Raw genomic sequence first — 26,807 nt, forward strand, 5'->3', positions numbered from 1 at the left:
CGATGGACTTACAACATGTGCAAAATATTAGACAAAAGCTGCGCCATAGGGGCAAAATTGAAAATGTCGCTACGATGCACTTCTCATAATGGCTGATTCCTTGAGTCCTCAATCGGCTTTCCGGAGGTAAAGATGGCAATACGACGCACTTCTCATAATGGCTGATTCCTTGAGTCCTCAATCGGCTTTCCGGAGGTAAAGATGGCAATACTTTTTTCCCACTTCATTTATTTTTTTTCTCCAACACCTAGAAAGCCGAGCACCCGGGAGCCGTAGTGTTGAAGTATTGGGCTCTAAGAGACCCTTGACCCTGACTACGCCTCTGATCTCCCGCTTGACAGTCGAAGAGTTCTTAAAACGTGACATTACAGGTCCTCGGTTGCCCTGCACTTTTAAAAATGGCAGAACTGGTTTAGCGGAGTAAAGGTACGGGTCGAATTGGCGCCCCCCTGAGAAGAATGGGATGGCTCCCTCCGTCTTCGTGTGCACACTTATGCCCTCTCCCTGCCTTGTCTTAATTGTTCCTTGTTCAAGATGCTTCAGAAACGTGTACATCTCAATTTGGCTTTTGCTCATTTCCCGCCCGCCTAATTTTTAGAATTACTAGCCTTGCAACCTTGTTTCCCACTTCATTTATTTTTTTTCTCCAATACCTAGAAAGCCGAGCACCCGGGAGCCGTAGTGTTGAAGTATTGGGCTCTAAGAGACCCTTGACCCTGACTACGCCTCTGATCACCCGCTTGACAGTCGAAGAGTGAAAAAATCAATAAATGGAACGTTACCTTCTCTTCTCCATGGATAACGTATTATATGGCTATAGTAATTATCAAGGTCTGCTATTATATCCAGAGATGTCAAGCACAAAACTGTTTGCACTTGTAATACGTACATCCGTTAGGCGTACTCAATGGCGGTTCTTAGCAAATAGAGCTTAACCATTATAGTGCAGGCAAATCATCGTGTTTTGTAACATAGGTAGGTGCCCTATAACTGCGCTGTCGTGACCCTGCGAACGCGTTCCGTACAGCATGGCAGCTTCCTGTTCCCATGCTGCCTGATGACTCCAGGAAAGCCGCGTAGTGACGCTTAGCGGTTGCGCTAACTGGTTAGCCTGTAAATGTACTCGTAAAAGCACCCTCGCGCTATATTTTTGCAGCACAGCTCATGAGAACTGCACACCTTTGAAAACTGGCATTGGCTGCATCGCTACATAGTTTCCTTGAACGCAGGCTCCTTTGTGGCGATGTTTCAATTTTCGAATACCCCGCGCAGCGCCTTTCAAAAAACAGTGACGTCAAGGATCCCCGCGTAAACGGGAGTCGTGACGTCACGGGCATTGTGGCGTCGTCTGCTGCTCTCTACCGGCGGCGTCGGCGGAGCCCGCTGCTTTCGCTGTCAGACGAGTTTTGACTGTCGACTGCGATGGGATACAAGTGTTACAAGGCTGCCTAACGTGTGTTTGAAATTGTTGAAACTTCGTGGTGCCTGCGCCTCTTGGATTTCACTTGCACGCTTGGCTTCATCGGACACTTCGAAGTCTCTGTACGAACTCTGCGGCTCCAACAGGTGAGCTCAATCTCGTCTTATTCGCGCCATGCTGTCAACCTCGCGCGGCATTCGCATTTGCAGCAGGCGCGCTTTAAATGCAGTGGCGGGCTCTGGTCGGGACTGGGCCGAGCAGTAGCGGCAAGATTTGAACGCCGAAATGCACAAATGACTTCGGAACACAGTTTTTTCGGTTGCGTATTACTTTCCGAGGTTATTTGAACTTGAGTGAGGCTAACTGCTGTCAGTCATTATGGAACCACAGTGCTCATAGACGAGGACACAGATGCGATGACTGTCTGTTTTTGTTCTTTTGTTTTGTCAGTTTCTCGGTTATTTGTCACTGTTGGGAGACTTGTGGGGATGCAGTGGCTAGGACGCTGGACTGGTGTGCCCAAGGATGCGGGATCCCCGCCCGCGGCGGCCGCTTTTTGATGGAGGCGAAAAGCAAGGCGCACATGTGCTTTACGATGTCAGTGCACATTAAAGAAAGCAATGTGGTCGAAATTTTCGGAGCCCACCACTGCAGCGTCGATTCCTAATAGCCCTAGTCGCTTTGGAACGCTAAATCCCATAAACCAAACCAAACTCCTCCTAGAGATACAACAAGGCCGACTGCTGGTGACAGCAGTTTTGAAACGTAGACGTATTTCGAGGAAACAGACGTTTTATTTTGGTGTTCGCTCCATGTGTTGGGAGCAGTTGGTTGCAAGGATAAACGTTTGTTTGAGACGTTTACTGGCTAGGACTATTACTGGAAGCGTAGTACAGGCCATTTATTAGTTGACTTCAAGTGTGCTGCACTTGCTTCCCTTGTGAGTCATTATTATTCTATTTTCTTCCACCCGTCCGAAGCTGCATGTATGCTTCAGATTGTGTTAAATTTGTCTGTTGCATTTTCATTTTTACTTAAATAACTGATATTTTGCTTCAGATGGGCTGTTGGTGTATAGAAAAACAGGCTTGTCGCTGCATATCTCCGCTCGTTGTGTACTGTGCTTCCGGGCGGCATCGACCGCTTTTCTGCAACCTCTCAGTGATGTTAATCCTCGTGGTTAGCGTCGTTTATAATCACGATACTAAACTAGTTGGGACAAGGGTCGGCTTGCTTTGGTTCCACTATATTTAATGCGGATATTTTATGTTTTTGCGATATTTGCCTTCATGCTTAACCTTCTCATTGCTTGAAATACAATGAAGAATCGGATTCTAGCAACTGCAAGTTTTTTCTTTTTCTACAAAGAAAAAAAAAAAAGTATTTGGCCAGGCGAAATCATCGCGTGGTAACGCAGTACCACGTAGGCAGGGAATTTTCACTGGCCACAATTGGGATTTTTGTTTATTGATACCTCATGCCGTTCTTGTACGTACAGGCTGTCTCGAGGGCCAAACCTTGGAATACGTGATTCACGATTCCACTTGTAGGTAGCTGCAACATGAAAAAAAAAAAAAAAAAAAAAATCAGTTTGCACGCAGGGTGGAATTTTGTGATTGTTCCCAGATGACGAGTTCAGAATGTGATTTAGGTTTTAATCACCCAAGGGAAAGCTAAACTATGCTGTAAACACGAAAACAAAGTATGTGGGGCGCCCACTCATGCGGAGTAGTCGGTCCCTTATTGAATTAGCACGAATTTCCCGCCTTCACGTTTCATCAGTGCACTGTAGCTTCGCCGCAGATTGAGCAGTTCTCGGTTGTAGATGCGTACTTTTTTTTTTCGCCTTTGTTTTAGCATCTTTAGATGCATATCTTTTGAACGCATTTGGACTGGATATTGTACGTAATTATTTATTTTTCGAACTGGATGGGTATAGGTTATTCTAATTTTATTTTAATTGCGTTTTTCTCGGCTCAAAGGGAAAGGACGAGCGCATCTCTCTTCTCTAATGACATACGTGTGTCGAAGGATACAGATTACGGTGACGGTGATGACCATGCTCGAGGCCGTACCTTTTGAAACGGATCGACAACGTGTATAATGCACGGGTTAGACGATAAAATGAAGGAAAAAAAAAAAATAAACAAGAATGAGCGCAATGAAAATGAGAGAACGAGAAAGTAGCAGCCTCAAAATTCCGAACCATTGGGGCATTATCTGATTCATACATGGGAAAATTACTTTTGAAAAGGAATTAAATTACATTACTAATTACTTCGCTGAAAATCGCAGAAAAGTAATTAAATTGCATTACTCATTACTGCTCGCCAAAAGTAATGAAATTACATTGCAATTACTTCTGAGTAATTCAATTACTTTGAAATTACTTTCTAGTTTCCATAAATGCAAAAACTAAGTTATTAAACAAAACAACTTGTTCTCCAGAGTATTCTAGTTGACTATAGTTCTGCTCAATTCTGTCACCTTTTGCCAATCCGTTACGCTGGCTTCGGATTGCAGCACGTCGTTCCTGCTTTCGCGCACTCTACTTTGTTGTCAATTGAAGAAGTGATGGCGCACTTTAGTAAAAGTAATTTCGAGAGGAATTAATTACTTTGCTGCGAAATTATTACCAAAAAGTAATTCACTACATTACTAAATTACCAAGCCGAAAAAGTAATTCATTACATTAAAAATTACCGAAAAAAGTATTTACATTACAGTAATTTCATTACTGTAATTCAATTACTGCCATGTCTGATCTGATTTGCCGGGTGCCAGGGTTGTCCCGCGCGCGTGACCGCGATGTTGACGTTTCACTTGTCTTGTTCGGATTTCATTTGTTGCTAATAGTGAAGTTCAGATTAACGTTCCCTTAAAATGTGTTAGAGTTGGAATCCAGTCGGAAAAATAAACAAATAAGCAGATTTCGGGTGTGGAAAAACTATCGACCGCCGTCCGTTCCCACGGTCGCTCGGTCAGCTGCGCGAGCGTGGTCTGTCGCAGTTCGACTGCGATGCTGGACGCGTGTTATCGCGGCCGTGAGCATATTTTAGCCGCCGACTGTCTCGGGACGGTCAACGCCCTATCGACTGCTTTGCGTGCCATGCCAAATATTTTTTCACCTTTATCACCCGCCCCATCAGCTGCAGTGTCCAGCTGTCTGGGTACCGCATTCACGCAGATTTAAGCTCCTTCCAAGTTTTTTTTTTTTTTTTTTCGTTCCGACAGCGCCTTGTCAAAAAGGAGAGCAAATGAAGAGTGAAACGTTCCCATATGCCTGTCGATTCTCAATGATATAGCAGCAGCACCTCTTTCTTCCCCTCAACCGTGCGGAAGATACCTCCCCCTTATAAACAGCAAATGGTTATCCCCGATTTATAATCACGACCACACAATGTCCACCTTGCGTGGCATTCTCATTGGCGTATGTCTGGAAAGCGGGATGCTCCGTTTACAGCACGCAGCACATCGCCATCGGCTATGTTAAATGTTCCAACTCGTCCCTCGTGCAGTTATGGCACTTCATGTCTTCTGAGTTGAGATGAAAAATACGTATGTGCATATATATCTTCTCGAGTGTCTTAGCTCCTCGTTCTGTCCCCTGCTTTCTCTTCACAAATCATTCGTTGCCTCAGGCCGGCATGGAGGGACTCAATATAGTCTTGCAGTAAAAGCTTTCATTTATAATCCCGTGTTCAACCATGGCCTCTATGGTTCAACACATCCACAGTTATGGCGGCTGTCGCGAGCGCAATAGTCCGCAAGCTGCACGAGGATTTTGAGCGTTTCTCTGTGCTCTGATCACCTCGTAAGTGTACGCGCTAGTCATCCGTGTCTGTCTCGAGGCGGTCGCTAATGGTATACGGGTCAGCTCGCCACCTTAGTGTGCATTCATTTATGCGGTCGTTTAGTCTGGCGAACCGCTTAAGCTCGCGTTAATGCGGTAATCTCATTTCACTGCACGCTGCGCACCGCGTTTGCGCGCATAACCATTTCAAGCTCGCACCGCTTTGGGCAGCGACGCGGAAAAGAACCGATCGCGGTGAGATGCGTGCGGCCGATATCGAACGTCCAGTAACTATGCGCGGGCACGTCCCAAAGACAGGGCGCGACTCTGCTTGTAAGAGCGGGACGAAGAACTGAAGTAGAAGGGGGAGAGGTCGAAATGCAAAGGCTCGCTGCCAAGGTGGCGACCGGCCAAGGAGCGGGACAAGTGCTACCGCACTGCGTCGACAGAAACTAGATCACCCCCGTCGCTGCTGCGTATCTCTTTTGGCAATGTGCGAACGTGTCCTCAGTGACACCCGGCCCTTGGACGCGGATTGAATAACCGCTGCTCGTTCCCCTGCGCGCGATTTTCAGACCTGTTCGGACGACTTTTCATTCTCTGGCTTTCCTGTAGTGTCTTCTTTCTTTTTGTCTTTCTTTGAAACAATCGATGTACCTTCACCTCACTGGTTGTGTTATCTTTCCGGTTTGTCACGTCGTGCATTTAGGGTTAAAGATAGCAAAAAATGACGACTTACTTTAGTTGCGATGTCATTCGCATACCTGAGCGTAATGTGAACGATTGAGCTGGTGGAGGAGGCGTGGTAGGTCAGCAGCACATTGCAGTGACTGCGTTTTCCCGCCTTTTCTTCTTTCTTATCTCTTCTTGATTGCAACTTTTTCGAGGGATTTGACTAATCATTTTCGCTGTCCACGAGTGTAATTATGCGATTGCATGAATGATGCATCGTGGAAGTGTCGCGCAAATACTGTTGTGAACGTTATCAAAGGGAACGAAATCTATTTTCACTTCGGCGGCGCTCCTTGAAAATGTATTAAATGAATCACAATTTCAGACAAGAACTGCCAAAGAGAGGACAAGCGTTTTTCAGTCTTACCCGGGGACACTTTGCTTACTGCCCACGAATAGAATACTATACTTACTGGCCAGAGCTGATGTCCATGTGCCAAAGAGAGGACAAGCGTTTTTCAGTCTTACCCGGGGACACTTTGCTTACTGCCCACGAATAGAATACTATACTTACTGGCCAGAGCTGATGTCCATGTGCGAATTGCACGCACGCACGCACGCACGCACGCACGCACACACACACACACACACACACACACACACACACACACGCACGCACGCACGCACGCACGCAAACACACAAATGCAGCTAATTTACCGAAGTTCACCAACTTCGATGTGTGCTAACACGTAGCCTTTCATTTCGGTTTTCGTTCAAAACTAGGGTTTCAAGGTCAGGCTTCAGGCAGTTGGGCACCTTGGTGATAACGCGCTGTAAAAGGCAACGCGACAGCGTTGGGTTCGAACAGCTCTAAATGCACCAAAACGTACCCTGTCTGACCTCACGACGTAAAATTGCGAGTCTTAGCCTTTTTCATAAATTTTTCCATTGGTTGTCCCTTGATAACCCGTAGAATGAAAAGAGACCAATTAATGTGGCTGAATGGTCTGATTCAGCCACATTAATGCACTGTATCCCCCACAGGCGCGCATTAAACTACTCGCACGGGTGTATATTGATGAAGACTGTAGCATATACAGCGCACAGCTCGAGAAATCTGTGCATTCCATTAAACGCCCTCGGTGATTGGCTGCCGCGATAATTAGAGACCGTTTGCAAAACTCTCGAAGTATCTGGAAGGAAACTCGGCATTGTGCAAATGCCTTCACCATGGCCGCAGAGCCTCTTTTGGGACTGCGCTGGGAACGCGCCCATTCCCTGCACTCGTCTGTCTTTCGTTGCCTTCGCGAAGAGTGGCTCGTCAGGATCGTGCAGGACATATGGCAAGCAATGAAAGTAGTATCCAGGGCTAAAGCCAACTCAAATTTTGCCCCTTAGACCGGCCTCGCCGCGATGGTATGCAATGCAGGAAAGCTGACTTGAAACACATAGGTTGCCGCCGTGCTTCTGACGAATTTTTACGGCTGGTCTGAAGCCATGTATTCCTCTGAGCTATGCTTTCCCGTTCTGCAGACCAGCAAAATAATAATAGTAATAATAATAATAATAATAATAATAATAATAAATATTGTCTTCCCTGTCCTGAAGAGGTCCGCGACAGTGATAGCTGCTTTAGTTCCCTGCTTCTTTCATTAGATGCATTTTAAATGTGTGTATATTTTGGAGACAAAGTGCCAGTGTCGATTCATCTCTGCGCGAAAACGAAGCATATCTCTGAGAGGCATATGTTCGACAGTCGCCGTTCTTACCACTCGTCGTCGACCGCGCCGGAGGGGAGCCGCGTTTTTCTCCTGTTCGGCGCATTCTAGCTTGCATGTGTACCTATCCTTTAGCCGGGGGCACGGGATGTATTGTGGTTCCACTACCCCCCCCCCCCCCCCTCCCTCTCTCTCTTTCTGTATGCCGCCTGCACAATGGAGTCCGGGCTAAGCAGGTATGCCGCCTATCTGCAAAAATGCATCCTCCTCTCCCTCCTCAGGACGCGTCTCAAAGGAGAGAATTCCCCCAAATGGAAAAGAACTTCAGGGAGCGGGGATGACTCACCCCGAGGTGGTGTCGAACAAGAGAACGTCTCTCTGAGAAAGAAGAGGGAGGAAGGAAGCGTATAAGAGCAGGGAAGACGGAAAGATGTCATGTGATGACGTTTGCTGCCCGAAAATGACTGAGAAATCGTGGCGCGCCCGTTCAAATCGGTACTTCGAGACAACTCCATTCTACTCCACCAGGATAAATATATCTGGATGTAGGTTGTTTTTTTTTTGTGTTTTTTTAGCGCAAACACACAAGGACAAGAAAGGCGAGAGGTACGCACACACAAGCGCCTTTCTTGTCCTTGTCTTTGTTTGTGCTAAAAAAAAACCCTACATCAAGATGAATTACCAACTCGCCCAACAGGAAATTTTAATGAGGATACATAGCGTATTTCAGCGAACAGTTTCGAAAATTTCTAAAAATAGGGAATTCAGGAAAAAACAAACAAACAAAAAACGCAGGAGCAAACTTTTAGCCCCGGTGGACGCAATTTACTGCACGATTCTAGAACCTAATGAAACTCGCTGATTAACTTTTTAATTAATGAAGTCAGGTTGTTGGTGTCAGTGGGGAGATTGAAGCAGTGGGCACTTCGATGCCGTAGCATACCGCCACTTTAGGTTCGCCGCTGCCGCAGTAGCAGCAGTTACGGTGCCGTGTCTTAGCCCTTTGACAAGCCATTTTGTTTTCACATGAAGGAAATATTTTTCTCTCGAATTACAATGTTAAGGCCACGAACAAGACGATTCCTAACTGCTACAGTGCAAGGCACCAACGTATGTGTATATATTACATGGATGTACAAACTTTCGCACAGGTGTTATAACGAATGAAGATATGGTTGGTTGGTTGGTTTGTGGGGTTTAACGTCCCAAAGCGACTCAGGCTATGAGAGACGCCGTAGTGGAGGACTCCGGAAATTTCGTCCACCTGGGGTTCTTTAACGTGCACTGACATCGCACAGCACACGGACGCCTTGCTTTTCGCCTCCATCGAAAAGCGGCCGCCGAGGCCGGGATTCGATCCCGCGTCCTTGGGAACAGTAGTCGAGCGCCGTAACCACTGCGCCACCCCGGCGGGGTACGAATGAAGATATAGCAGGCTCGATATGGCGCGACTTACTAAACTCGAAGAATCATGGAAACGATTTGTTTCGGAGGTGGTCGTTACGCTTGAAATTGCGAGAAGAAAAAAAAAATACTGTTGTTGGCGATATATGCTCGCACAAGAACGGCCGACGACGCGTTTCTACCCGCTTCGCTTTTTCTCGAACTATTTAATATAATAAATATTATATATATTATTATTATTGTTGTTATTATTATTATTTTCACTAAACGGCATGCAAAACTACCTCGTTTGCTGCACTAAAGATACAAAAATTCACCCCAAAGAGATCACTGTGAGATATCACTTTGTGGGGAACTCACTTTGTAGGAAGTTCACTTTGTGGGGAACTCACATTGTGCACAGTTTTGTACATAGTGTAGTGTGTCAAGGGATTTACGGCCAGCTCGACTACCATACATGCCAAGTGCAAATGTGCCACTCCCAAGTGCACTGACCGGCACCGTCATGGCCGCCTTTACTCCGAGTACAAAATCATACGCACGGTGTACCTTCAGCGCCAAGGTGCTTAGGTGTTCAGAAATCGACTCCTCAACCCTGATTTCAGCGGTTTATTCAAAAGAGCCAGTGGGTAAACATTTCTGTCGGTGCCACGGAGTTGTATTGTCGACCGTAACATCTTCCGCGCGCCTTGTTAACTGCCGCCCAAATACCTTGAGCACCTCGCGGGCGGTCGTCCGGAAGACAAAAGGGGGCAGCTAGGGATGCGTGTCCGTCTCTCCCTGAGGCGCCTCTAATGAACTCGTGGGTGTTGGCATTAAAATCTCACGCCACGCTTCCTACCGCACACGCGCAACCGCGTGTGAACCAAAAGCAGGAAAAACGAAAAAAAAAAATTAAATCGCTGCTCGAGCTTCTAGGGGAGCGCCATCGTATCGGTTCGCACGGTTTCTTCCGCGCTCTGTGTCTTTATCGCGCCGATGGCTTCTTTCTTCCGCGCGGAGAGCCGGTCTTGATTTTCTTTCTCACGGCCGGGATTCTAGCGTGTCCCGCTGTGCGCTTTTATACTGCCCTCTATACGCGATGGGCGAAAGCGGTGGTTTCGGATCGAATCTTCCTGGGTCACTCGCGCAGCGTAGCGCCACTGAAAGCGTGACGCGCGCGCCTATCGTGAAGCGGTTATGGGGCATTTAGTGTTGGTAGATGGCGCGCCCTTGAAGGTGCTCTTTACGTTGAACGAATTACTTCTTTTATAGGAAAATTAATGAAGTAGAGGGGGGGGGGGGGGTGCATGAGGCGATATTGACGTGCAAGATAATGGATCTTTCTCATTTCCCAAACATCGCTACGTCAAGAGGCATAACTTGTTTAAAGAGGGTTGAAAGATTGTCGACGATGAAAGGATCGCTATAGGAGGTGTTCAATGAGGCAGAGAGAAGCGCCCGTGTGGAATGAGTGGTTTCGGACTAATTTCCCTTCACTGACGTTCTTCAGTTTGCACTCGGGTGGTAGAAACTGCACACGCCCTGGCGTGTGGGATTTGATTCGGTCTCCTCACATGTAGCTGTGTCGGTTTTCGCGTAGCAGTCCGTGCAGGTGGCAGTAGTGGTTTATTTAGAAAAAAATAAAATAAAAGAAGAAAAAAAAAATATTGCCGGCCGCGGCAACATTCTGGTATCTACAATCAAAGCAGCCTCTGCACGTGTTGTTGCTCGTGGTCGGGAGGACAGGGGACTTGTCTACAGGGCCCGTCACACGTCCGCCCGTACGTGGTCATTCCACTCCGCGGTGTTGCGTCGGCTGCGTTCAACCGAATTTACGGTCTTCCGGGCAGTGGGCTAAAAAAAAAAAAAAAAGAAGAGCCTGTTTTCTTGTTGTCCTCACTTGTGCAATTTCGAATGTCTTGCATGCATGATCATGTGCCCGTTTTGGACGTGTCTACGCGTAGCTGTTTGCGCCTACATTGGTCGCGGGATTGGCCACCGGTTGAGGCACCTGGAATGTCGTTACACCTGGCAGGAAGCAACGGGAGAATAGAACTCAGCGAAGGGCGTCGAAGGCACAACAACGGGTTAGATTCCGCGCGAGTCATGGAACGTTATGTACCTTGGAAGAAGGCGTCTGCGTTTGTGAGCAGTTGTTCGCGAAAAGCCAGCATGATCAGTTCTTCTCTTGCCCCGCGTCCCACGCCAGTTGCAGGAAGGGGCGAGTAGCATGCTTTGTGCATGTCTATCTGCAGAGTGAGTGAGGGGAGGGGGGGGGGTGCGATTGTCCCCAGCGCCAGGTGTACCTGACGTAGGAGGTTGGAGATCGGTGCCCTTTGTATGGGGCTGCTTTCACATATTTTGTGCGTACTTTTCGGGTAGCCTTTGCACAGGGGAGACGGGTAGTTCTGGACAGGCCTTTCGATTTCGGACGTGACGTCACAGGGTCTCTCCTAGCGTTTTACAGTACGCGCCGAGGTTTATCAACCGAAACTAAAACATCGCCGTCAGTGAAGTTATTTCCAGTGCCGAGTCAGGTGTCTCTGCCACTGGTCTTCGGTAAGGCATGTCCCGCGTGCACCAACCGCAGTATTTATTCTTGTTACCAGCGAATTTCTTCACCAGCATCTCGTCCCTAGAGGTACGTTTTCTATCCTTTGGAAATACGTTCGCAATGACATTTCCCTCCAAAGTCAATTCGCGAACGCCGGTGTGAGGCCTGCTTGCCTCACTGGTTCTGCTGGAAGAAGAGTAAGGACTTGTCCTCTACTTCCGGTCATTTTTTAAACAGTAAATTGACTCTGACCTGGAGCTGGTAGTATAATATAGTTCACTTCTCTCTCTCTCTCCAATTCACATTCCGAAATATAGCTTGATTGATATCTTTCATTTCACTTCGTATACCTTCACTACATACTTCTAGCTTTCACTTGGCTGACACTTCAACCGAAACTCTACCCGATCATCCTTCTTAACTCTACCAAGAGAGTTCGCCGATTGCAGTGCGAGCCCAGGCGCGAATCGAGAGTACATCCACTCCAGAGAAAACGGTGTAATCCAGAGAGTGTCCATCCCAGAGAAGACGGCGTAGATTGCGCACTCCCGTAGGAGAGGCTCTTTTCTCGAGAGAGCGAGCCGCGCCTCCTTCTGGTCTCACGCAGGCACTCCCAGCGGCTCCGTTCGCACACAACAGGATCACAGAAGCAGGATAAAAGTTCCGACGCTGCCGATCTGCCTCAACCCCCGTTACAGTGGCTAGCTACCGTCTTCTCCGCCGGCATTTGCGTGCGAGCGTCTAAGCGGCGCTAAAAAAGCGCGCGTCACGCTCCGCGGTCGCAGCAGCAGCAGGAAGGAAGGAAAGGACGGGCTGAACGAAGCCGACGCCTCTTCGAGTGTGCAGAATAACCCTCGCTATGAGGTTCGTCTTGGCACTCAAAGGGTGTGGCAGGGAGGTGGGAGGGAAGTGCGCGTGCACACATCATCGCGGTCGCCGACCAGAACGGAGAACGCTTTCCAGCACGCTTTCGCCTAGAGAAGAAAGTGCGCGGACATCATAGATTTCTGACCCCGATTCAGCGCCGGTATAGCGCGGTCGCGGTCCCTCTTGTTCCGTACATATTCAGTTGGGTGCGTAGCGTTGCCAGCATACATGGCAAAATTACTTTTGAAAAGGAATTAAATTACGTTACTAATTACTTCGCTGAAAATCGCAGAAAAGTAATTAAATTACAGTACTCAACTGCTCGCCAAAAGTAATGAAATTACATTACAATTACTGCGACTGAGTAATTCAATTACTTTGAAATTACTTTCTAGTTTCCACAAATGCAAAAACTAAGTAAAGTTATTAAACAAAACTTGTTCTCCAGAGTATTCTAATTGACTATAGTTCTGCTCAATTCTGTCACCTTTTGCCGAGAGAAATTAATTACTTTGCTGCGAAATTACTACCAAAAAGTAATTCACTACATTACTAAATTACCAAGCCGAAAAAGTAATTAATTACATTACAAATTACCGAAAAAAAGTATTTAAATTACAGTATAATTTCATTACTGTAATTCAATTACTACCATGTCTGGTTGCCAGTTGTCTCGGCCTATAGAACCTGGAGGGCGAGAGGAAAGGGACTGTCGCCCCTTTTTTTGACGATTTGTACACCCCGATGGCCGTCGTTCATAAAGGCCGCGATCATTTTTGGGCACTGGATGCGGCGCAATATGCGGTCGCCGTCGCTTCCTCTTTGCCTGACGTATCTTCATGCACGGCGTCTTGAGAGATCTCATCTGTTTCCCAGTGTTTATAATTTACGTCACGAACAGAGGTCAAATAGGGCATGAAGCATAAGTGGCGATGATTATAGAGTTCCGCCAATTGCGAACGCATTTTCGATTCTTTACTAATGAGAAGGTATTAGGAGCTCTACGAAGGCGAACATTTTCGTCTGTGTGTCTGAAGCATCTGCCACCTGACAGCTGGCAAAGGTGTCTGCCGTGATTGACATGTGGAAAGAGGAAACTTTCTCTCCTCTTTCACAGAGGAGAGGAAGGAGAGACGAAATACTCTGATACAACGAAATACTTGTATATAACGAAAGTCTTCAGTGTTCTCCGCGTCACTGCATAACTATTACAGTGCCTCCGCATCAAGTTCATCGCCCTAATTTTTTTTGGCGCACAAATAGCTTGAGCGGTAAAACGCAACAGAGAGATTTAGCTTACCGTGATCCGCGATCAGCCACCGTGGCTCTCTACCGCGCGTGGGGCGGTCAAGCTGATTGGTCCCGACGCGGCAGGTCTGTGTGCCGAGTGCCGGATGGAATATAGGAGCGTCCCCTTTGAAACGGGGTGGTAGCAGTAGCTATCATGCTCATTTTTCTTCCTACATTTTAATTATTGATTTAGAATGGTTAACTAAACCATCATTCTATTTATTAAATTTTGTTCCTACATTACTAACATTATGTCACTTCTCTGCTTTTAAGCCACCAATCTTCCAGTCGTTTTTTGCTAGTTTCCACCGCCGGTTTATTCACCGACATCCAGTATGTGGCGCCATCTGTCGGCGTCAAGGGGGGTCTGGGCATGCGCAGTGGAACGCGTGGTGGCGGATCCAAGTAGCGGATCGCGGATCACGGTAAGCTAAAACTCTCTAATGTACATGCTTACCTTGCGATCAAAAATGATATACCTGACACGTTGTGCGAGTGAACGCAATTTATACCTTTGTGAGTGACTCGTAGATGGGACGTCACTGAACCATTAGGGGATAACGAACATCTTCGCTATGAGAATGCACCAAAAATTAAACCTACGTTCGCAGCCACACGCGCACGTATGGGAAGCAGGTAGAAAAACGCTTTCCGGATGGCTATACGGCTGCTCGGGCGCACTTCCTCGCTCCGCGCCCCGCGTGCTACTGTTGCTGCGTGTGCGCGCGCAAGCGTGTTATATCCTGTGCGGCACGCCCACGTGTAGGTCCCCAACGGTGGCCGCTCCCGAAAACTGCCGGTGTCGGAGCTATACTTAGTTTACAGTCGCGTGAGCCTTGTGACTACATTGCTGCAGCCGGAGACGAGGAACCTAGTGGTGTACGCGTTTTCGGCGCACTGCTGGGAAGTGAGCGCGGAGCGTCACGCAAGCTCTGCCTAAATTGCGGGACGCAAAGGTTCGAATGTGTTTATGCGTGCGTATAGATGTGTGCCCTCTTGTTCGCACGGGCGTAGCTTGCTTTCGGGAAACCGGGTCAGGATCTGACGTCTTCCGCAGATGTCGCTTCTTCGCATATTCGCAGTTAGTCGGCGACCTTTTTCTGTCCTTCCACCGATTAAAGGGGCTACTGAAGGAGTTTTCGTGTGTCAGCTGCTATTGCCGTATTCTGACGACTCACTGTTGCCACTGGAAACGAAGCTTTCACTGGCCAGAGAGGAATAAAAATAATAAATTACAGGATTCTCCATCACTGGCCTGTTCCTGTTTCTCCCCTCCATCCCCTTCAAGAAAAAAAAAAAAATGAATCGACAAAGCGCCCAGGCTAAGCCACGCCGTTGTTTACATCAGTCTCGTGTACGTGTCCAAGCGGGCTTTTGATTTCCCAAGGGCCCCTTTATTGTTTCTTGGCCGTATTGCTTTGCTAGCGGCCTATTTAAACCGCCCTCTCTCCCCTCCTTTTTTTTCTAAAGTCTAATGTAGACATTTCCCCAATACATGTAGTATTTGGATATGTGTCTGGCTTCATAGGCAAGTGGGGATCGCAGCTTTCTCATTGACCTTCACGTGTCGAGTTTGAATCGAGATGAAATAATTTTTCTATCTACATTGCTGACTTTTTTGTTGTAAACATGGCCAGAAAGGGTCGCAAGATAATTTCTACTTAATTTACTGACTTGTTAAAAAAAAAAAAAAATGTTCACCCGGTGGTCCTCAGTTCCAGGCAGTTTTCTCACTCTCGCTTGGCCACTTATTCTCTCTCAATCTGTTACTCCATGACTACGTCGTTGCTGGTTGCGTAAGTGCCAACAAGAATGACGTAGCGCTAGTCCCAAGTATATAAACACTGTTCTTGAAGGGCTGGAGCAAAGGCGTACTTCCGTATTTCCGTTACTTCCTACACGACGCAGAGGCGTGTATCTTTCCTGGCGGTGAAGCGCGGTCCCCGGTCTTATCGCAACCTGGCGCTCGGAAGCGCCGCGCGCGTCCATATAGATGGGTGCACACCGCCGGTTCCTCGTGGTCAGGGATGACCAGCATTTGCGCGCTGCTCAGCCGAGAAAGGAGGGAGGAAATGGACAGCGAATCCTCTGCAGTGTACAGTAGGGAGCTTGGCAAGAACTCTACCGAAGCAAGGAAAACGTACCTCTTTTGTGAGGGGACGGACCAATGGACAAGGGACAAATCTGAGCAAAGGAACTAATACGTCAGTGTTCGATCCTTCGGCTCCGTTTTGTACTGTCTGCGCGAAACGCTGGAAGGTGGCACAAAAAATAACGGGGGATGGAAGCAGTGCAAATTAAAGGAAATAAATATAGGGTTAAACAAATATCCCTACTGAAAAAAAAAAAAAATGTATGAGGCAATAACCTCACATATTCTCACTCAATTCACATAAGAAATCACAAACAAGTCGCATATAATTGCATAAGGTCGATTAAATTCTTGTACATTATCATAAACTATGTACGATATTTTATGATAATAATGTGCACCACCATATGAGAGTCTATGCGATTAGATGAGATTTTATGAGGTTATTGCCCCGTAGAACTTTTGGTTTTTCAGTAGGGGTAAAGAGAAAGCAGGGAGCAAAGGGACGAGATATGTTACAGTGCTGTGGACGGAGGAAAAAAAAAAATATCAGGAAGAGAGGAAGGTAACCAAGGATTAGAAAAGAAATGAAAAAAAGGGATAGGAAAAAAAATTAAGAAGAAATAGTGAGTCACGGCAAATCGAAGGTGACGGGAGCGTTTCGTACTTCTTTTCTTTTTTCTCTTTTTTGCACTAAAAGCGCTAAGAAATGTCTGATGCGACAGGATGCAGTGACGCAACAATGCAAAGCCTCGCTGTGTGCAAAGGTGCAGGCGGTCGGCATGAAAAGGCGTTGTTGCCGCATGCCGTTGTTGTTAACCGGCCACGGGAGAAGAAGCTGTCGGCTCTCGTTCCGTGAGGCCGATGGAGCGATGCCGGTGCGGCGTCTTCCTCCTTTGTGGAGGCGGCCGTACAAGCGGCGGCGGAGTCTCCGTTATCTGGGAACCTCATCGCGCTGTTTCCGCAGGGATGTTTTCTTGCCTCGATGTTACGCCCGATTACGTTGGGAGGCGACGGAGCGTGCCGTGTGGCCTGCATGGAACCGCTTCGCTGTTGCGTTTTTCACCTCCTCTCCTCCCCACTGACCGCCAACGGCTGCGCGTACACACGCGCGATCTTCTATGGTGGCGATGGCGGCAGCGTACTGGTTAGTTTTTTTTTTTTTTCTCCGTGGTTTCAAGTTTCAGGCTTGTTTATTTTTTTTTTGTAACACAGTAGTATTGTATCGGGCTTGGAACCCACACCAAAATGCAAGGAAGCTTCAGATCCCGATTTTCTTGGCAATGGATATAATCGTCCCGCTGCTGATCCAAACGTTACGATTTCGGTCCTGGCTGCAGGGGCCTTATTTCGGTGGAGGCGAAAAGCAAACGCATAAGAAAGCCTTCTGCTGTGCGATGTTGATGATCCGGAACCCTGATGCGTTCTTCATACCCCATGTGTCAATTCAGGACGTGCAGACTCTATAGTTACCACTATAGATCACTTGGAAGTACGGAGTCTATGCAGGCCATTGAGCATTGTGAATATGTCTTTGCACAGATCATGCGTCTGGCGTAGTGTTTCTCTCCCTCTCTCTCTCTATCTCTCGAAATCTGCGGCAACAACGACGTATACAGACACTCGTCCGTTTCGGCAGACTGTCTTTCAATCGAGAAACTTCGGTCAGTTCCACCGTACGTGACAGCTGCAGTGGCAGGGCTATACGTGTTGGACGCTTGGGTCATCCCGCACTGCATGCGTGAAAGGGAGACACGAAGAACTGCTTCCTTCGCGGCTAGGTTACCAGAGAAGTGGTGGCGCCGCTTGTGTGGTGGGCAGCCAGTTATTGCTAACGCTCTGCAGCTTTTTTTGGACAGTGTCAGTTCATCGGAGTGCCGCTATCGACGTGTCAGTCGTCTACTAGTCCAAATTCTGGACAAATCAAAGGGCCGCGCATTTTGACGCACGGGGCTCGTGAGAGCTTCGATCTTTATATTGGCATGCTTTTCGCGAGGCGATCTGCTCGTCGACAGCTCTGTTGTCAAAAGTCGAAGGAGCACGTGTTTCGGCTCTTTGTAGAGCAACGCAAATAAAACTTATGTACGTGCTTCCGGCTTCCAGAGCCGTTCGTGCGAACTCACGCCGGCCCGCGTATTGTCGGTGTGTTTCCGTTCAATCGAGTTTGTAAGGCATGCAGCGTGTGTAATTGGAGCTATAGCTCTCCGCCTCTCAAACAACTTCCGGCACTCGTGACGTCTCTCGTATCCTCCGAATCGATACAATGTCGATTCTTGCAGCATACGGAATATTGAGTTCGTGACTCGTGTGCAAATTCACGAAAACGCGTCAGGGCACGTTTCTACATCGAGACCGCGCTCCTATAGCCTCCTCTCAGTATAACGGCCGTGAGTTATTCGAACAGAATTCATTTCTCACCTGTAGAGCTGGGCGTGTCGGTGAAAGCAGGAGTGATTGCTTCGTGCTAGCCCGCTCGCATTTCGTCACGCCTGTTCAGATGACGTTGCCATTAGCCGGTAACACGCAGCAAGGTGCGTTTAGAGGGCTAGGCTGGTCTGATAGTGATTGAATTACTGCAGTGCACCTAACGCGTTGGCAATAAGGGCACGTGCGTTTGAATCTTGTTGCTCACTTTTTTGCCGTGGAACGAGTTGGCTTCAGAAGACGCGTCCTTTTTTTCCCGAGCAAAATTGGCAGCCAGGAATCGATGAGGGTGAAATGCAAGAGCTGATTGAGCTGATGCGTTTTAGCGCACGGTAAGGGACACGCCCATGCCCCGAATATTAAATTGATATGGTATAGTTTAGTATGGTTATAGCCCATGTGCACCCTAAACCCCGCGCTCAATGCCGTACAGTACCGTATACTGTACTCTATCGTACCATGCCGTATACATAGCGTATACCGTAGCTTTGCGCAATTTGCCGCATGAGTAGAACGTTCGGCGAAACAAAATGTAAGACCTTGGTGTCGTACGGGCCCTTTAATGCCAATGCAGTTTCCGTTTTATGTCGATACAGCTGTGGAAGTGGTTTAATTTGCTAGTCGTTTAAAGCCCCTTTTGAGAGAGAGAGAGAGAGAGAGAGAGAGAGAGAGAGAGAGAGAAAGACGGTCACTCTTCGCAACCTTGATCGTTTGTTTGTACAGCGCTGTTTGTCGCCACCGCTGTAATATTGCGTTGTCCCATTACACAATGGCCAGTCGGCTTTGTTTGTGTCAGCCTCCCGTAGGTCATCTACGCGTACGGTGCACGTTAATTGTTTGTCCCAGTTATCTGCGGATTAATCTAGGCGCGTCCGGCGGAAAGCAGTGACGAGTCCGGATGTTGCCCGCCATGTGTGAACGGAGAGACGTCCATTGTTTCGAGCCTAGATATTTGCAGCCGCTTAATAACCGTTCTGAAAATGTCGCCTAGCTTGTTAGGGAGCATGCAGGCATATAACGTTTTTTGTGCAAACTGCGTGTCTGCGACCTTTATGTACAGGCCTATACCAGTGTCAGCGTTATATAAACTTTCATCTTCCATTTCGCATTCATTTGGCCATTTGATATTGGTCACTGCTATGGGGTTACGAAGCCGCGGTTTTCAGGTGTCCGTGGAAAGCGAATGAACCATTGGCTCACTGGCGACCGGACTGCAGTTTTGGCTGTGTGAAGCATCCAGTGGCTATCCGTTTACGTGCGGCGAGTGGTGACGGTGGGACCCGCTGACTTGTCATTAGAGAGATTTAGCTTACCGTGATCCGCGATCCGCCACCGTGACCCTCTACCGCGCCACCGTGATTGGTCCCGACGCGGCAGGTCTATGTGCCGACATCAAGCATGTGGCGCCATCTATCGGCGTCAAGGGGATCTGGGCATGCGCAGTGGAAAGCACGGTGGCGGATCACGGTAGCGGATCGCGTATCACGGTAAGCTAAATCTCTCTATTATCTTCTTGGCCGCTGAATGAATGAATAGACGCCTATCCGACACAGCAATCTGTCCGGCTTCGTCGGCAGAGCCGTCAAGCAACTGGTAGTTGGAGCAAATGTTAACGTTGTATAACGGAACAATTTGTGCACGTTTTGCTCCTCTGAGAACCAGACCGTAAGCACCGCCTGGGGCTTAAAATCGGACGGAGTTTCGCAAACCACTGCTCTCCGTGGCATATATGTCTTCGCTATTTCCTTGGAACGCAGGACGTTCTACTCACTCTACATTGAAATATGCAGCCTTTGACCGCGCACGTCGGAGCTCAGTGTACGGGCGGAACTTCTCCTCCTGTTCGTTTTACGGCCGGATCGGCCTTTAACCTTTCTCAAACTCTGTCCGCTTTTCTTGTACCGACCGGTATACATGCATGGGCGTAGCCACGCAGTCAGGAAGGACGCGTTTTACAGCTTGCTTTTTATTGCTCCCTGAGGCGCCTGTTAGTAACACGGTCTTTCCTGCAGAGCATCACCCCTATCCGGCCGCGTTTTATTGAAGGGTAGCGTTCACTAAATCTTTTCTTTTGAAGGCATTGTAAAAATCGCCAAACATTTATTATTGTTATTAATGTTATTATTACAGCATTGTGACCCTTAGGTACGTCAGCTCCTGTTAGACGTTTCGGAACTGCGAAGAAACTGTAGGACTAAGCTCTTTATTTTTTTTTTTTTTTTTTTTTTTCCACGATGCGGCCAAACATAGAAGGTGCCTGTCATGACGACTTTGACTCTACGATGCATGGCTATCAATACAAATACTGCGCACGTTCGCAGAGTCCTCAGGGGGCTAAAAATTCCGCGTCCTTCACTTCCTCGTAAAACTTGGGTATTCGTGTTTGGGAAAGCTTGAAAGGAACAGGACTCCCCAGAGGCGGGCGGCTTTTGAAGAGTGCCGCCCCCTTAGGCAGTATGTTACTATACCTTTATCTAGAGGAGGGCGGAAGGGGGGTTATCGGGGATGTCTCGTATCGCGCGTCTTGATTTATGGTGGGAATAGCAGCTTCTTTCTCTCGGAGACTGGCTGACCCAGTACCGCCTGGCTGTCTTTTTACGCGTTCGGGCGTTAGCTAGACGTGTGTCATATTTATCGCTGTTTTCTTTCTTACTTTTTAAAATTTCCTGCGCGCGTTTGTTTAGTCTCCTATCGGTATTGTAACGGACAATTTGAACAAGCGGTTTAAATGCCGGCGCTTGGGGTTTCGTATTCTGACTGCGTATGTATATATATTATAAGGTAGTTATGCTCATCGTGTGGCTGATGAGCACTTCATGGTTTTGATCTCGGCTCCTGAGGCGGCGTTTAAAGGGACGCAAAATCAGGCGACATAATGCATGTGTAGCACTGAGATTCCGGAGCGTGGTAAGAGACATGAGGTGTCCGAAATTATTCCGAAACGTGCACTACGATGTTCCCGCGGCGCGTATAGCGCTTTCTCGGTGCTTATAATGCCGTCGCTCGACCTCCTGCTGACCCCTTACAAATATTCTGAAAGGTATACCACAGAATTTGAAAGAAAATTTCTCGATGATTCAATTTGCACTGGAGGGAACAATTCTATGACACGTGCATCTGTAGCCGCAGAAGTCCAGAACAGGACCAATGGCTTATGTAGAATAGTCACGACAGATCTATTCAACGCACCAACATTGCTTTGCCTCGCGAAGCGGCATCACTGTTCATATTATTTTCCGTGCTGTTTCTATTACGGCCTTCCAGATATACTTTTCCTTGAGGAAGGTGCACTTTCCCATGGGACAGATATGCCTTTCCGTGGGACTGATATACCTTTCCGTGGGACTGGTATACTTTTGCGTGGGACTGATATACTTTCCCGTAGCACTGATATACTTTCCTGCGCGACAGGCAGAACTTTTTCCCTGGCAAGAACTTGCCCAAAGACGGTCTGACCGAGACTCTCCATTGTCTGTATTGCAAGCACAACGGCAAATCGTTGCATACTTCGTTGGAAGACGCGCGCTTTCGTGCGCTGCGCTTATATAATGGCGCTGGCTGCTTATCCCGTGGCCATTCTACATGTCCAGCATAATAAGCGTGACGGTAAAAGAAGCAATGCAGCCGGAAATAATAGCCGCACTAAAGCGAGCACACCGCCAAGTTTTCAAGAGCGCGACTCCGTAACAACTCCGCCCCCCCCCCCCCCCCCCCCCCTCCACGCACCTGTCTGGCTTGCATCTGCTATTCAGGAGGACCGGTCAGTCCCAGGGGTTACATTTCTCCATGGTAGGCCTGCGGACAGTGCCCCAGGGCCGACCGGATCCAGCCGTGCTGCGCCCCCTTGCACCCCACGTGCTCTTTCCTGCTCCCTGTCGGCCGGATTCATTGTTTCATCCGCACGGATGGGGATGGTTGCTCTCTCCGAGCACCGTTATCTTGCTGTAACTTGTTACTCTCTAGGTCCTTTTCTTTTCTTATAGTCTGGCCTATAGCTTTCTCCTAAACGTGGTTTCATCCCGTCCATTTCGTTTTTGCTGTCTCGCTCTTTAGTCTCGAAGTGCACCTGCCCTGCCGCGGTGGCGCAGTGGTTAGTGCGCTCGACTACTGTGCCCAAGGATGCGCGATCGAATTCGAACAGCGGCGGCTTTTCGATGGAGGCGAGGGCAAAGGCGCCCCGTGAGCTAAAGAACCCCAGGTGATCGAAATTTCCGGAGTCCTTCACTACGGCGTCTCTCATAGCCTGAGTCGCTAAGGGACGATTAAACCCCAAAAACCAAACTAAATCAAAGTGCATTTTGGCTACCTCACCAAAATTTTGTGCGCTTCCCTTCCCTTGCTTCGCGTGGTTTCCGCCTATGACATGACCTTGTCAGTGGCAAGCTCAAAATGTATTCACTAACGTCAGCCCTTCTGGGATATAAATTACTGTATTTTTATGGAACTGAAATTTAATTTATACTCAGATCAAGCATCGCAGCATCGTCTTTCCATGAAGCATATCGCCTGTCGGAGTTGTTCTCATCAGTATCAATGCATCTGAACTCTTCAGACATTCATTGGTTCAGGAAAACATAAATCTGTGTGGGCAGAAAGATTAAAATGACATTTCCCAGCCCGCATGGTCGAGCTCGGTGCATACAGGTGTACCAGCGTCGTCGAGAAGGCTGAATATGGTCAGACCTCCTATTTTTGCCTGCCTCGGCCAAAGCGACTCAGCCCTTGGCCTTTACCTTGTCGCAACTGACGATGCGTGTGCCGTATCGGTGTCCCTCTTCATGTCACTGGAATTCCCGCCGCCACTTTCCTCGGATGCTGGCCCCCGCTACTCCATTCCCGATGCACGCACACGCTGGATGCCGGCCGCCTCGCACGCAGCTCTTCATCGCGTGTGCACGAGTAGCGGCTTATACGCACACACGCATGGCGCGGTGGACAATGGTGGTGCTCACGCACGGCTCATTGTGTCCGCGCGGCATGGCGTCCGGTGATACACCCCGGCGCTTTAGATCGCTGCCGCATTCCAGCGTGGCTTCTTCCTCCTCCGCTTCCTCATCCCTTGTGTGTGTGTCTGTTAGGAAGAGGTCCAATGTGGGGGGAAAGAGGGAAGGATAGAACGATGTTTTGTGCCGCCAAAGGTGGCGGCTTCGTTGACCCCCGCTGGGCCGGGCTTGCAGGGTAGCGCCGCGGCCATTGTGCGGCTGACTGCGCCTGACCAAGGGCATACGCTATCGGACGGCCCTTGACTCCCAACAAGCGGTGGTCGCCGCTCGCTCTTTAATAAGGAGGGCTCGCTCCTATGGGTGCGCTGCTCTAGACGAGCTCGGTTGTGCGTCTTCGCCGCCGCCGGGTTCCACCGCGGGCATGCGTGGTTGCTGGTTAGGCTTCCGCGATGGATGTCGTGGCCAACGACCGGCGCGGTCGTCCCGTTGTTGCCGCCACTGTATACGTATGAGCGTGCGTAGCAGGTTCAGCGAGCTTTGCCGTTGTTGTTTGACCTCGGAGCCCACGCAATACTGTCTCGCTTTGGCGTTTTTAAAAGCGCTACCTTTTTGTTACGGTGGTAGCGTTGGGGTGCACTTTCCCCCGTGACGTCGGCGTCGTCGGATGTGTTTGCCTTCGTCACCAAAAGATTCTGAGTGAGCGCAATCCATAAGGTATGCCTGTGTCGGACTGATGACACTCTTGGGAACATTGTAGGACATTGTTCGTCGCAACGAGTCTGGCCATCACTACATCATCCGCAGTGGTCATGTGCTCGTGTGGGCTTGGGGAAGCAGGATGGTGCATTGGAACGAAGAAGCGGAGTTCAGTAGTACACAAGGCTTTCGCCATAGCTTCTCCGCTCTGGGCGTGAGACGCCTGGGAGCACTGTTTAGGACTGCCACTTCGAGAGTTCCGCGTTTACTGCGTAACACACACATTTCCCCAACGCAATTCATTCAGAATTAGAATAAATTATTATTGGAGGCACTGTGTATATTGTACCGCGTAATGCAGCGTAATGACGCCTTCGCCCTGCAGTGGGTATATTCTGGCTGATGATGATGATGAACGGATGTCTTCTTCTGCTTCTCTCTCTCTAGAACAGTAGAACGCTCCTGCAACACTGTGTAAGGTGGGAACTATAGAAACTACGAAACTATGCTACTGCAATTCATTGACATTTTCCTCTGTTGGCCGTTGAAGGTCGACGCGGGGCTAAAATTGTGCGATTAAATAACCATCTCCTTCCGTGCGCTGCACGACGTCGCTGACAAAACTTTCCGGTCAACCCAAAGTGCCAATCAGGAGGCCGGAGGCCACGAAGGACGATTCATCCTCCTTGCGTAACGACGAGCAGTTCTCGTGACCAGTTCGCCGCCGAGGCGGGAGAGAGTGCAGCGACCGCATCCCTCGGCATCTGCGTACAGCTGTCTCCGGGTGACTCAGGAGCACGAGCAACAAGCGGCCGTCCCCTCGCGACAAAGCCAGACTGGCGGGCCTTGCCGCCCACTCGGCTGCCATTTATCGGCTTTCTCTGTCTGTTCGGTCGCAGATTAGCCGTGTGCCTTGAGTCACCGTCTACCCGGCGGGGACGAAACAGCACTCTCTGGCGCCGTGCCGACTGCCATGTGTTTTTCAAGAGGTGCGCATGCCGTGGTGAATGGCCGCACGCTGTGGTGCCAACTGATATTGCGTCCTGAGATGGTAGCCATTCCTCCCTGGCGCGAGGAATGGCGATGCAGAATGTATTAACCTTGCTTCCCTTTGTGACGCAGCTGTCGCGTATCGCAGTATGCATTAGTGAATTAAATGTCGTGTACTGCAAAACTACCGCGTTGCTGGTTGGTTTGTGGGGTTTAACGTCCCAAAGCAACTCAGGCTATGAGAGACGCCGTAGTGGAGGAACTCCGGAAATTTCGACCACCTGGGGTACTTTAACGTGCACTGACATCGCACAGCACACGGGCGCCTTGCTTTTCGCCTCCATCGAAAAGCGGCCGCCGAGGCCGGGATTCGATCCCGCGTCCTTGGGAACAGTAGTCGAGCGCCGTAACCACTGCGCCACCCCGGCGGGTAACTACCGCATTGTCTTGCAGTGTGGAGGGGTCAGTGAATGGTCGGGCGGGTAACAGATAAGCACAAAGCTTCGTCTCCACCTGATAGGAATCGGAAACTAGAGTGCACTTGAGTATAATCGAGAATCCGACCACGACAGTCATAAGTCATGTGTAAGGAGACCAAGTCAGTTGTCGCTACTGCTTTGTGAAGTGATCGTCACTTGAGCCTTGTGCAGAGAGCGACACTGCGGGCTTCTTTTCAGCGAGTGGTGATTTTAGCCGCATAAGTGCTATTGCATTTGCGAACTCGAATGCTGATTGTCGTGTCCGTTTACTCGCTGCGACGGAGAACGGGTCGGAGCGAGTTTCCAGCGCGTCGGGCTAGGTGCTTGAAATCTGCCTCCTTCTGTCTTTGCAGTGTTCTATTCTCTCTCTCTCTCTCTTTTTTTTATTATATTGTGCCCTCTGTTTTACCCTCGGCGTAAAAACATTCAGCGATACCTCGCTTTGCAACGAACACTGTGGTGCGAGTGCATGAGGTCTGTTTATTGATATGGGCACTAAGAACCCGTTCTGTATTCTGCTCGTCAAAAGTAATAATGTCTTATCTCTCCAGCTTGTGGTTGTCTTCTCCTATCGTTTCTGTCGACCTTCTATCGCTTCCCTAGTCGTGTAACATGTCGAACAAACAATGTTTGCTGACCTTTGCACGCTGTAGACTGTGAGTATAGGAGGGTGTGCTCTCCTCATAGGATTGCCGTCAAAGAGCGTTGCGTACCTGATCCTGCTCACAGGGCATCCGCAGCTTGCTACAGACATCTGTTCTGTCCTCTTTTTTTTTTTTTTTTTTTAAAGCGCAACTCTTCGGCGCCTGTTCCTGGCTTTCGCGTCGGCGTCGGCAGACTCGAAACCCATGATGCGGCGCTGCCTCCGGGTGGTCGCAGGAGGCAGCGCTAGCAGCGACTGACTGATGCCGCTGACGCCGCTAGCGAGTCAAGACAACGTGACTGCGTAGAACACCGTCGCCACCGTGCAGAAAGAGGAGGAGGGGGTCTCCCCCTCTTCCTGCGTGGCGGCGAGGCTTCTCTCCGGTTGCCGAAACGCCGGCTCGGCTCGCTATCGACGGATCACGGTGCGTGCATCCCGTTCTCACATGCTTCACTCGCTAGCGGCGTCAGCGGCATCAGTCAGTCGCTGCTATCTGTTCGTCGCGCAACGTTCCTATGGGCCCACGCGCTGCCTCCCGCAACCTCCCGATAACTCAATTGCTATCTTCATTTCTCCCACCACAAAGCTTCTTTCATGATAGTCAAGAACTGTTAGCGGAGTGTTTCTTGAATGAATACGTGTGAAAAGTTCAAAAAAAAAAAAAAAAAATCCAATTGTACACACGCGTCTTGCTCGAAATCTTTGCCTCAATCTATCGAAAAGGTGAAACAGGTGATGAGCTGCGCTCAAATTTCGCATTAGGAAGTAACGTAATCGTGGGCAATTTTTTTTTCTTCAGTGTACGATACCCTCATTAATAGATGCCTTGAGGCGCGCGC

At 48.9% G+C, this 26,807-nt stretch overlaps 1 protein-coding gene across 3 annotated transcripts in view; it reads left to right on the forward strand.

Moving 5' to 3' along the window:
• Positions 1-1,376: 1,376 nt before the first annotated feature.
• The window catches only part of MESR3 (misexpression suppressor of ras 3), a 208,136-nt gene continuing 182,705 nt past the window's right edge, over positions 1,377-26,807 (forward strand). For all 3 annotated transcript variants that reach the window (XM_084584478.1, XM_084584480.1, XM_084584476.1), the window contains exon 1: positions 1,377-1,566. The gene's annotated coding sequence lies outside the window, so the exon portion shown is untranslated. The remainder of the gene's footprint in view (positions 1,567-26,807) is intronic.

The sequence above is a fragment of the Amblyomma maculatum genome, chromosome 11 (assembly GCF_055883805.1).
Source record: "Amblyomma maculatum isolate TAMU_Amacu chromosome 11, ASM5588380v1, whole genome shotgun sequence".
Classification (NCBI taxonomy): Eukaryota; Metazoa; Arthropoda; class Arachnida; order Ixodida; family Ixodidae; genus Amblyomma; species Amblyomma maculatum.